Source organism: Chiloscyllium plagiosum, unplaced genomic scaffold (genome assembly GCF_037043375.1).
Source record: "Chiloscyllium plagiosum isolate Xiang-an unplaced genomic scaffold, Cpla_swu_hap1 HiC_scaffold_21, whole genome shotgun sequence".
NCBI lineage: Eukaryota > Metazoa > Chordata > Chondrichthyes > Orectolobiformes > Hemiscylliidae > Chiloscyllium > Chiloscyllium plagiosum.
The window spans coordinates 24,713,589-24,726,329 of NW_028270159.1; the positions used below are offsets into that span (position 1 = coordinate 24,713,589).

Below are 12,741 nucleotides of genomic sequence, written 5' to 3' on the forward strand. Positions count from 1 at the left end.
GTACCTTAATCATAGAGTACAACATGGAAACAGATCCTTTGGTCCAACTCATCTGTGCCAACCAGAAATTCCAATCTAACCTAGTCCCATTTGCCAATATTGGGTCCATATCCCTTCAAACCCTTCCTATTCATATATCCATCTAGATGCCTTTTAAATGTTATAATTGTATCAGCCTCCACCACTTCCTCTGGCAGCTCGTTCCAAACATGCCCCACCCTGTGTGAAAAAGTTACCCTTAGCTTCCTTTTAAATCTTACCTCCTCACCTTAAACCTATGCCCTCTAATTTTGGACACCCCCCACCCTGGGAAAAAGACTGTGGCTAATCACCTGATCCATGTCCCTCCTGATTTATAATCCTCGATAGCTTTAGATTTAAAATGCTAGCTGTGAAGCAGAAGAGTTTTTAATTTCCTTCAAACCAAACTCAAATTGACAGTACACCACAAAACCATGCTAAATCCAATAATATTACAGTCAGTGATGATATAACATGATAGTTCCATTCTCGTGCGATCTCACATTATAAGAAAATCACGCAATAGCCTAACCATTTAAATTAATAGGACTAGAATTGCGTTATACCCAATACAGGTATGGAAAGTTTGCATTCCTTATAAATAATGGTCTAAATTCTTAAATCAAGTTAAAGCCAATTCGCATTGGAGGAACACTGAATAAACAAAAGTTTCCAGCATACAAGATAGCACCCAATCAATTGAGTGAAATTGTCCTACAAAAATATACATTTGTAATAGGACCCTGGATTAAAATTTTTGATGTTCTCCCACTTGACATGAATCCAGCAAATCCTATAGAAGTGGACCTCTGGGTGAATTCCAAGTGAGGAAAGAATTGTTCTTACTTCTGGTAACCTTTGTAATTAAGGACACAAAGACTCATTCATAGAACATAGAAAAATACAGCGCAGTACAGGCCCCTTGGCCCTCGATGTTGCACCGATCCAAGCCAACCTAACCTACACTAGCCCACTATCCTCCATATGCCTATCCAATGCCCGTTTAAATGCCCATAAAGAGGGAGAGTCCACCACTGCTACTGGCAGGGCATTCAATGAACTCACGACTCGCTGAGTAAAGAATCTACCCCTAACATCTGTCCTATACCTACCACCCCTTAATTTAAAGCTATGACCCCTCGTAATAGCTGACTCCATACGTGGAAAAAGGTTCTCATGGTCAACCCTATCTAAACCCCTGATCATCTTGTACACCTCTATCAAGTCACCCCTAAACCTTTTCTCCAATGAAAACAGCCCCAAATGCCTCAGCCTTTCCTCATACGATCTTCCTACCATACCAGGCAACATTCTGGTAAACCTCCTCTGCACCCGTTCCAGTGCCTCCACATCCTTCCTATAGTATGGCGACCAAAACTGCACACAATACTCCAGATGCGGCTGCACCAGAGTCTTATACCAGAGTCATGAACAACAGAAATTAAGGTGAGGAACTATATGGTGACTGGCACCCATGGAACAGTAGCCCTATGAGATATAGTGAAAGGAAGGACAGGGAAATTGGCACAGGAAACTGCTAACGTGTCATGGGACAGAGGGAACTCCCTTTAGTCCATGCTGAAATAACTCCATAGAGGCTGATATCCAACACTAAGTCACCCTTTATTTAAACATGAACAGTCCTTCACTTTAGTCCTGTCTCATCCAGAGTCAACTACCAGAGTGTCAGCATCTCTGACATTCCCTTTCTATACATTCCCTTTCTAGATATCAGCCAAGACAACCCGACTGGACCAGATTAACAGCCTCAATCAGGGAACACATAATCCAAGATGTCCTGTTGGCTGCCCTCGTCACAATTACTACATCCCACCCTCTGAGTCTGAGGACATATGCCGGTCCTTTTTCTTGGAGAGCCCTCCTTGGACATTTTAGCACCATTTCAGTGTCCTCTAACATGGTGTCCAATACAGGCAGCAGGTAACGCACAGGAACTTGCTTCTTGCGCCAGGAGTACCTCAGCACAATTTCCCTGTTTTCTTCCAATGGCAAAAGGTGTCAAAGCGGCTACATCCATCACATCCGTTTCAGATTCTGTGGATTTGACAATACTTGATATTTTGAAACCAAAAGAGAAAATGCTGGAAAATCTCAGCAGGTCTGGCAGCATCTGTAAGGAGAGAAAAGAGCTAACGTTTTGAGTCTAACTGACCCTTTGTCAAAGCTTTATTTTGAGCTTGTTGTGTGGGGCCTTACTGGTTGTGAATTTGCAGCTTTCATATAGTCCACCTGCTTGTTCAAGATCATTGCGCCTGACCAAACTTTATATGTCACTGGTCCTGACCTCACGTCAACCAGAACTCTTACTCACATGGGGCCAGTTACACCAAACCTTGTCCTCTGTACCAAACTGGGTCTCTCATTTGGTGGAGTCTGGTGTCTGGCACTGGTGTTCCTGATGCTGTTTCACCTTTGACTCTCAGGTCCTGGAAGGTCAGAGTTAACCTGGTGCAAAGTCTTCTCCCCATTAGTAACCCTGCTAGTTCTATCCTTGTAATTACATGGGCCTGCAGTCAAATAAGAACTGTGAAGCAGCAGTCTGTTTCTTCAAGCTAACCTTAAAAGTTTGGACTGCTCTTTCTGTCAGTCCATTGGATGCTGGGTAGTACGGAGCTGTCCTTTTTTGTTGAATCCCATAGACTTTAGGAATACCCAAATTCCTTGCTGGTAAATTATGGTTTGTTATTTATGTCCAAGATTTCCAGGAGTTCATGTATTGGAAAAGATGTGCAGTTTTTCTATTGTCCCCATGTTTATGAATGGACTCTATACACAACCAACTCCTTTGCAAGGATATCTACAATGTCTAAGAACACTGAACCTGCAAAGGACCTGCAATAGTTGCCGTTTAACCGTTTGCTGGTTCACCCAGCCATTCCCATGATGTGGAGGAGTTGCTGGCCCTGTTGGCACTCCAGGCATTATCCCACCAACATGGCATTGTTCGTATCCAGGCTGGACATAACTTCTCACAACCATCTTCATTTTGGAGACCCCTGGATTGCCCTGGTGGAGATCAGCCAGTATTTGACAGTGACCTTTGCTTGGGGCAATCACTCTGACTCCCCACAACAATATGCCACACTCGACCTTGAGCTGGGCTCTCCAGCTTCAAAAAGGCTTCAATTCTACTTGTGATGGCTCTTTGGATTCCCCCATTTATAGCAGTTGTTTCAGTTTTGGACGGACTGGATCTTTCTGCATCTGAAGTCTGATACTGTCAGCTGTGACTGGGAATGTGTACAGGAAATTTAGTATCATTACAGACTCTTCCATTGGATGTACAGTTGGTGGTGTATGTGTTAAAGGAAGGCAGCTAATTGCATCCACATTAGCTACTTGACGCCCTGGATGGTGTTCTAACTTGTAACTATAAATGCTTAGTATTAAAGCCCACTGCTGCATGTAGCCCAAAGTTATGAGTTGTCCTCTTAAAGCAGACCAAGTAGGGGGTTTGTGGTGTGCGCCTGTCACAAATTTTCATCCATAACTGTATTGGTGGAACTTCCTTACTCCAAATATGACTGCCTATCCTTCTTTCTCGATCTAGGTATATTTATGTTTTGCATTAGCCAAAATTCTTGATGCACATGCTATTGGTCATTCCTCCCCACTGGGCCACCTATGAGCTAATACCATTCTAATGCCATATGGGGAAGCATCACATGTCAATGCCAAATCTTTCTTGAGATCATAGTGTGCCAACACCTAAGAGAATGATAGTTGTTTCTTTATTTCACTGACAGCTAGGGTTTGTCTATACAACCATTTCCAAGGGTAACCCTTTTTAAGTTGATGTAAAAGGTGCCAGGATGGAAGCCACGTTATGTATGAACTGTCCATAATAATTTACTAGCCCAAGAAATGATCTTAGCTCTTGGACGGACATACGAGTCAAGACACTTTTAATCACCCTCACTTTATCTTCCAACTAGTACCTTGTTGGCACTGTAGGTCACTTGAAGTGCCTGGAACACACATTTTCCTGCCTGGGAGAAACGGCGTACGCCTCGGAAAGATCCCCTTAGGATGATATTCACATTCCCTGTGTTCCTTACTAGCTTTCCCTGTTATTAGTGCATCATCTAGGTAAATGGTGTCCAGAGGCAGACCTTGCACATTGTTCTCAATCAATTCCTAAAAAATTGAACAGACTAAGGATACCCCAAATGGCAGTCTTGAATATTCATACAGATCCTTATGGGTATTAACTGTAGCATACTTCTGGGAATCCTCACAAGTAAGCAAGGCTCATGTCCAGCTGTGTGAAGGACAGCCCTCCTGCCAGCTTTGTGTCTACATCCTTTATGTGAGGGTATGAGAATTTAGCCAGCTGAGAAAAGCAGTTTACTGTTTGTTTAAAATCCTCACAAACGCAAATCGGGAGAACTGATGCTTCCAATTATACAAAGTGGACTGGTTTGATGATTCCTTAATTTGCCAGCCTTCTGATTTCTGCCTCTGGCTTTGCCTGTAAGGCAAATGGCACTGGATGGGCCTTGCAGAATTGTGGAATTGCTTCCTGGTCAACATGCAAGGTGGTCTTGGCTCCTCTGATAGTCTCAGATCTTCCTGGAAGACGTCACTGAGGCAACCATTTTCTAATAGAAAAATGTTGAACCAAGCTAAGAGAATCTCTTGCAATCAATTTCATCCCATCAAGTTTCGGCTCTAGCCTTTTACTTCAGTCACTGGGAACTGAACCAAATGCTTTTCATAGGAATCCAGAACTAAAATTGTACTATTAACCTGCAAAGGTGCCCATGTATAGGTTCTCAGCCTGGCTGAGGTCTTACACAAACTTTACAGCTGGTGTCCAGAGGGTTTTTTGTTAGCCTGGTACAGCTGCACCTGTATCAACCTCTATCAGAACCAGATAATCATTGAGCCATGTGTTTATCTTGACTGGTTCTGATTTGTATGTTGCTAAGCAATTTAACTGTTCTGAACCAGATGTAAATGGACTTTCCAGGGTATGACCTCTCCTGGATACCAGCTTATAAGTTATTTCACTTAAATTAGATTTAGTCGGACTGTTTTGCTGTCTCGAGTCCGCTTACTGGCAGCAACTATGGCTTGCTGGTCATGATTCCGAAGAAAGTTTTAAATGATTTTGGCCGAGGCTTGACTTGTCTTGAGGTTTTGCTGTGGGCTGACTTAAGAGTTTCTCTGATTAGAATATGTCCTGAGTGGGGCAATGCAATTGCTTGTAATCAGTAGTGTTCCCAAACTCAGTCAGATTGATGAAAGTGTCCACTTCCATTGAAATACCCTGCAATTCATATGCTCCACTTGTCACATTTTCCAATGACAAAGCCAGTTGTAGTGCCTGACTGAAGTCCAGTTGGGCTTCAGCTAATATCCATTTTTGCATAGTTACATCATTAGTTCCACATAACTCAGATGGTCTCCATGCATTTTAAGGGTTAAAGCAAAGTCAGTCTTCTGCCAGCAGTCTTAACCTAGTCAATAATCCTTCTACAGATACCCCTGGTTCTCCAATTGCCAAGTAAAAATGATTATGTCTCAGAATTAGAGGTGACTTGGGGTTGTAATATTTCTTAACTATGTCAATTCTTGAATAGTTTTCGTACTTCCCGCATCAGAAAATTAGGCTCCTAATAACTGAAAAAGCTGCAGTTCCACAGGCTGTCAAGTGAACTGCTTATTGCTTTTTGTCTGCTACATGGCATTTGCTTGGAAAAAAACCACATTCTTTCTACATCTCAATGCAGGGTTAAATGAGTCAAGCTTCCCAAACAAATGCGTGATGTAAGCAAAGCCGACTGTTGCGAATGAGTTTCCTCAGGACTGTATTTTACTCCTTGAAATAACTCCACAGAGGCCAGTATCGGTTACCAAGTCACCCTTTATTTACACATGAACAGAGTATTTATTATTTATTTACTTTAGTACTGCCTCATTCAGAATCAGCTATCAAAGTGACAGCATCTCTGACATTCCCCTTTTGTTATGTCAGCCAGGCTCCCCGCTCAGACCAGATTAACAGCCTCCCACCCACTCCTCCCTCAAATCAGGTCCAGTTAGCTGATCTTGTTACAATCACTGCACTTGCTACATTAAATTCTGCATAAACTTATACATTTATTCACAGTGGGACACAATCTCCTGTAAATTATCATTTCTTTCCGTGATTGGTTGCAATCCAACCACAGCTCAAATCAATTGCTTCTTTATAATATTCAAAAACGCAAGGCCAACAATTGTAGGTACAATTATAGATTATTATGGAGGAAATGTTGTGTTTCATATGGATGTGCTATATTTATCTTAAATATGTCAAATCTTTGAGATAAAAACAGCAATTTTAGCTTTCTTTAAATATTGAGCAAAAAGTATCTCTCTCCCATTAAAAAACACTAACAAATAGAAAAGCAACGTTTGCAGCAGTTCAACAGCTTTCAAAAGTTGGTCGGGGAATGGACTGAACAATGACATCATACTTCAATTTAATTTAATGGAAGATTAAGCATTTTGAAACCACTCAACTAGAGTTTGGGGTTTCTGCTGGTCTTTATTATTGACTGCTACAAAACATTTAAACCGTGTTAATTGGCATTCTCCAAGCTTTGATACATGGCTAGATCAGACAAGACCACAAATTCTCTTTGACTGGACCACAGAATATTTCTTTAAATCTGGTCACCCTTCCTCCGTTCTTGCTGATGTCAGGTACCAGATTAGTTCCAGTGGCAAGGAAACCTCACCGACTGGAGGCTCTCACTCTGTTGCAACCTTCATGTATTGTTGCAACAGTTGAAATCACATGAGTATCTCCTGTCTGAGTCAGCACCAAGGACTTGTTTTGTACTGAGGTTCATCTGGCTTCTCCCCTCAGACCTTACCAACATGGATTTCCTTGCCACTAGAACAGGACAGGTAGACAGATTGGTTAGGAAGGCATTTAGCACTCTGTGTCTGGCAAAATATATCACCAACAAGTCAAAAGGAGATGTCATCAAACAGCAAAAGCAGACTTACAAAGAAGATCTAGAGAAATCAAGAACCAATGGTGGACTAAGAAAGCTAAGGAGCAGTAACTCTTTGCTGACAAGCACACCATTCAGATTTTCTTCAGTGCCTTCAAGGTAATATATGGACCAAACATCCTTGGTCTCAAACTAATGCAGAATAAGGATGGAACCCTTTTGAAAGGCAGAGATAACATCAGCCTCCAAAGGAGGGAACACTCCACAGAACTCCGAAACCTTGGTGCAATTGTCAACGAGCATGTGTATGAGGAAATCCCCAACTTCCTCCAGATGGTCTTGGACTCCAACCTAGTATGTCGAAGTTGAAGCTGTCATGAGACACATTGATAACAGAAGAGCCACAGGAGTGGCAGGATTCCAGAAAAGATGTTCAAACTTGGAGGAGCAGAGCTTATCCTTCATCTCCATTAACTATTCTGAAAATCTGGGACAAAGAAAAAACCCCAACCGATCTCAGGAATGCAACCACCACACCATTAACTTCATGAAAGGAGACAAGTAGGCTGTATGAATTACCAAGGAAACTCCTTATTCTCGATTGTTAGAAAGATCACCCAAATCTTCTCTCAGTCTCTGAGGAAATCCTTCCTGAAAGCCAGCGTGACTTCTGATTGAAGTGCGAGCTATGGGCGTGATTTGGCCATGCTAAATTGCCCATAGTGTTCAGGGATGTGTTGTTTAGGTTCATTAGTTAGGGGTAAATGTAGGGTAGGGGAATAGGTCTGGGGGGTTACTCTTTGGAGATTTAGTGGACTTGTTAGGCCGAAGGGCTTGTTTCTACATTGTAGGAATTCTAATTCTAAATGTAATTCTAAATTCATAGCAGTTGTGTTACTGGTACAATAGGGGTGACCAAATCACTCATTTTTGCAGGTTCAAGGACTCCCATCTTGACTAATACCTCTAATTCAGCCTCAACCTTTCATCTGATTGCACAGGGCCAAGATTTAGCCTTCCAACATTTTGCTTGATTCTCATCCTTGATTTTTAATCTGACAGATCTTTTCCATGCTTCCCAGATCCCTAATGAAAATACTGGCATGTTTCTTTAAAAATTCTGGTAGATCAGTTTCTGGCAGATCAATCTGACAAATGATTTATTTCAGCCCCTTGATTTTCTCCAGCCATGTTATTTCCAATAAAGCAGGAAAGTTTCCTTCGGTAATATATATGGTGAAATCTTCAGACTGACTGAATAACTGAACATTGACATCGATACAACTGTTTGAAAGCACCACTTCACCTGTGTACATCAAAGAATTGTCTCCCTTCATAAAGGAGCTTTCTCCAAATCAGTTAGCCTAGCTGAAGTGGAGAGTCCTTCTCAAACAGTGTAGGAGAAAATACCACAGATGCTGGAATCTGTACTGAAAACAAAAAAGTGCTGAAGATCACAGTGAGTCAGGCAGCATCCATGGAGAGAAAGCAAGCTAATGTTTCAAATCTAGCTGACTTTGATGGCAATTTTAGGGCCTTGAGGTGGCATTTATATTTTGTACAAGTTTTGGAACTATATAGAAGGATGACTGCCTTATACACAGGATCTTGGTATCAGCATGGATGTCACAGTTGTTGAAGACTGTCATCCTTGGGTGTCCAATGGCGGTGCTCGCAGATTGGATGTAATGTTGAATCTTTGCCTTAGATGAGCGGTAGCTTCCCAGATTACAGGACAGGAACATGCCCTTCAGCCCATCAAGCCTGTTAACACATACCCTTCTAATCTAAAGATCTTTTACCTCAGTCCATATCCATTTATTCCCTGCTTATCACGTATCTTCTTAAACATGGCTATTGTATCTGCTTCTACTACCTCCTCTGGCAGTGCATTCCAGTCACTTACCACCCTCTATGTGAAAAATTTGCCCCTCACATCCCTTTTAAACTTACCTCCTTTTATCATAAACTTATGTCCACTAATAATTGACATTTCTACCCTGGGTAAAAGACTCCAACTATCCATGCCTCTTATAATTTTGTAAGCCTAATCAGGTTGCCCCTTAGCCTCCGTGGTTCAAATGAAAACAACTGACTTATTTCAATCTCTCCTCATAGCTAATACCTCCAAATTAGGCAACATCCTCGTAAACCTTTCTGTACCTTCTCCAAAGCCTTCACAACAGGTTCGATTCCAGCCTCGGGCGACTGTCTGTGTGGCGTTTGCACATTCTCCCCGTGTCTGTGTGGGTTTTCTCCGGGTACTCCAGTTTCCCACCACAGTCCAAAGATGTGCAGGTCAGGTGAACAGGCCACGCTAAATTGCCCATAGTGTTAGGTGCATTAGTCAGAGGGAAATGGGTCTAGGTGAGTTACTCTTTGGAGTGTCGGTGTGGACGTTTTGGGCCGAAGGGCCCATTTCCACACTGTAGGGAAACTAATCTAATCTAAAAACGTTATGGTAGCGCAGTGACTAGAACTAGTAATATTCCAAATGTGGCCTTACTTAAGTTCTTTACGGCTGCAACACGACTTGCCAGTTTGTATGCTCTACGCCCCGGGCGATGAAAGCAAGCATTTCCATATGCCTTCTTGGCTACCTTATCCAGTTGCATTTCCACTTCCAGGAAACTGTGGACCTGTAAGCCTAGATCCCTCTGTATATTAATGCTAAAGGATCTGCCATTTACTGTATACTTCCCGCTTACATTACACATTCCAAAATGCATCACCTCATATTTTGGCACTGCCAGAATTTAATTTGGACATTTCTCTGACCAGTCTCCAGCCAATCTATATAATCTGGCAGTCTTTCTCACTATCTGCAGCTCCCCAACCATTGTGTCATCCACAAACTTACTAATCAGAACACCTACATTCTCTTTCAAATCATTTATATATATTACAAACAACAGGGATCCCAGGACTGATCCCTGTGGAACACCACTGGTCACAGATCTTTCCACTACTATTCTCTGTCATCTGCAACCAAGCCAGTTATCAGACTGTAAATTCCTGGATTATTCCTGTTTCCTTTCTTAAATAAAATAACAACATTGACTATTCTCCAGTCCTCTGGGACCTCATCTGTAACTAAAGAGGATACAAAGATTTCGTACCACATTCCAGCAATTTCCTCCGTTGCTTACCTCAATATTCTGGGATTGATCCCATCAGGTCCTGGGTTATCTACCACTAATGACTTTCAAAGCACCCAACAGCTCCTCCATTTTTACATCAACACGTTGTAGAGTATCAATACACCATTCCCTAGACTCACCATCCACCATGTCTTTCTCCACTTTGAATACCAATGCAAAGTATTTGTTAAGGCCCTCACCCACACCTCCGGCTCCTTGCATAAATTCCCTTTTTTTGCCTCTGAGTCGACCTACACTTTCCCTATCTACCTTCCTGCTCTTTACATAAATATAAAAATCCTTGGGAGTTTTCTTAATCCTGTTGGCAAGATTATTTCATGGCCCCTTTTAGCCCTCCTTAACTCCGTGTTTAAGAAATTTTAGTTTTCTATATATTCCTCAATACCTCTGTCTGACTTCAGTTCCCTAAGCCTTACATAGAACATAGAACATAGAAGAATACAGCGCAGTACAGGCCCTTGGGCCCTCGATGTTGCGCCGATCCAAGCCCACCTAAACTACACTAACCCACTATCCTCCATATACCTATCCAATGCCCTCTTAAATGCCCATAAAGAGGGAGAGTCCACCACTGTTACTGGCAGGGCATTCCATGAACTAACGACTCGCTGAGTGAAGAACCTACCCCTAACATCAGTCCTATATCTACCCCCCCTTAATTTAAAGCTATGCCCCCTTGTAATACCCGACTCAATACGCGGGAAAAGGTTCATACTGTCGACCCTATCTAACCCCCTAATCATCTTGTACACCTCAATCAAGTCACCCCTAAACCTTCTTTTCTCTAGTGAAAACAGCCCCAAGTGCCTCAGTCTTTCCTCATACGATTTTCCTACCATACCAGGCAACATCCTGGTAAACCTCCTCTGCACCCGTTCCAATGCCTCCACATCCTTCCTATAGTATGGCGACCAAAACTGCACACAATATTCCAGATGCGGCCGTACCAGAGTCTTATACAACTGCATCATGACCTCAGGACTCCGGAACTCAATTCCTCTACCAATAAAAGCCAGTACGCCATATGCCTTCCTCACCGCACTATTTACCTGGGTGGCAACTTTCAGAGATCTGTGTACATGGACACCAAGATCCCTCTGCTCATCCACACTACCAAGTATCCGACCATTAGCCCAGTACCCCATCTTTTTGTTATTCTTCCCAAAGTGAATCACCTCGCACTTAGCTACATTGAATTCCATCTGCCACCTTTCTGCCCAGCTCTGCAGCTTCTCTATATCCTGCTGTAACCTGCCACATGCTTCCTCACTGTCAACAACTCCTCCGACTTTCGTATCATCCGCAAACTTGCTCACCCAACCTTCTAACCCCTCTTCCAGGTCATTTATAAAAATGACAAACAGCAATGGTCCCAAAACAGATCCTTGCGGAACACCGCTAGTGACGGCACTCCATGAAGAAACTTTGCCATCAACTACTACCCTCTGTCTTCTTCCATCCAGCCAATTCCTAATCCAAACCTCCAACTCACCCTCAATGCCATATCTCCGTATTTTCTGCAGTAAACTACCATGGGGAACCTTATCAAACGCCTTACATTTGTTTCCTTTTTCTTTCTAAGGTCACAATTTCTCCTGTCATCCAAGGTTCCCAAATCTTGCCATCCTTATCCTTCACTTTCACAGGAGTATGTTGGTCTTGAACTCTAACCAACTAGCCTTTAAAAGATTCCCACATGACAGATGTGGATTTACCTTCAAATCTGCATTCCTCAGTTCCTGCCCAATATCGTAGTTAGCTTTCACCCAGTTTAGTACTTCTATTAAGTCAGATACCAGTCTTGTCTTGTTAAGACAACAGACACAGTTTTTCCTTGGTGTCTCATAAACATTTCCAACAACCCATCGAATACCAGACAAAGATCTGATGGCACGAATGCCATTTTCAAGCTTTCTTGCCCTTAATCATGGAGGATAAGGCAATGCAAATCACAGGGGATCCCTAATGTACAAACATCCGATGGGCTAATGCTCATTCCATCCAGGATGTATTAACATTAATTTTAAAAATCCAACATACGAGCACTTTCTTGTACATTTGAAAGGCTGTTTTACATTGTCGTGTATTGTGTTCCGATTTGTGTAAAAACTAACTCAAGAATAAAACCCATTCACAACTTGTTGACTGCCTGTATCTAAACATCTAAATGCTGCTTAAATGTTACAAGAGCTTTGACTCTGGTAATGAATTCTAGACTCCTACCACCATCTTGGTGGAACAAAAACATCTCAACTCTTCCATTAGCTTTTTACCTCTTACCTTCAACCTATATCCTCTAGTTTTGGACTCCCCTATGCCTTCCTATCCATTCTATCTATGCCCTTCACAATCTTATACACTGCCAGCTGGTTCCCCTTTCAACTTCTGCTGTTCGAAGGAAAACAATCCCAACATATCCAATCTTTGCGCACAGCTCAGACCTTCCAGCCCAAGCAACATCCAGATAAATTTCCTCTGTCCTCTCTCTAGTACAGTTATATTCTTCAAATAATGTGGTGACCAGACCTGCCCACAGTATTCAAATTGTGGTTTCAATAGCATTTTATGCAGATCTTGCATGACTTCCT

The 12,741-nt window shown here is 42.3% G+C and overlaps 1 protein-coding gene across 5 annotated transcripts in view; it reads right to left on the reverse strand.

The window, feature by feature from the left end:
- The window catches only part of rabepk (Rab9 effector protein with kelch motifs), a 31,473-nt gene that overhangs the window by 15,307 nt on the left and 3,425 nt on the right, over window positions 1-12,741 (reverse strand). The window lies entirely within an intron of this gene.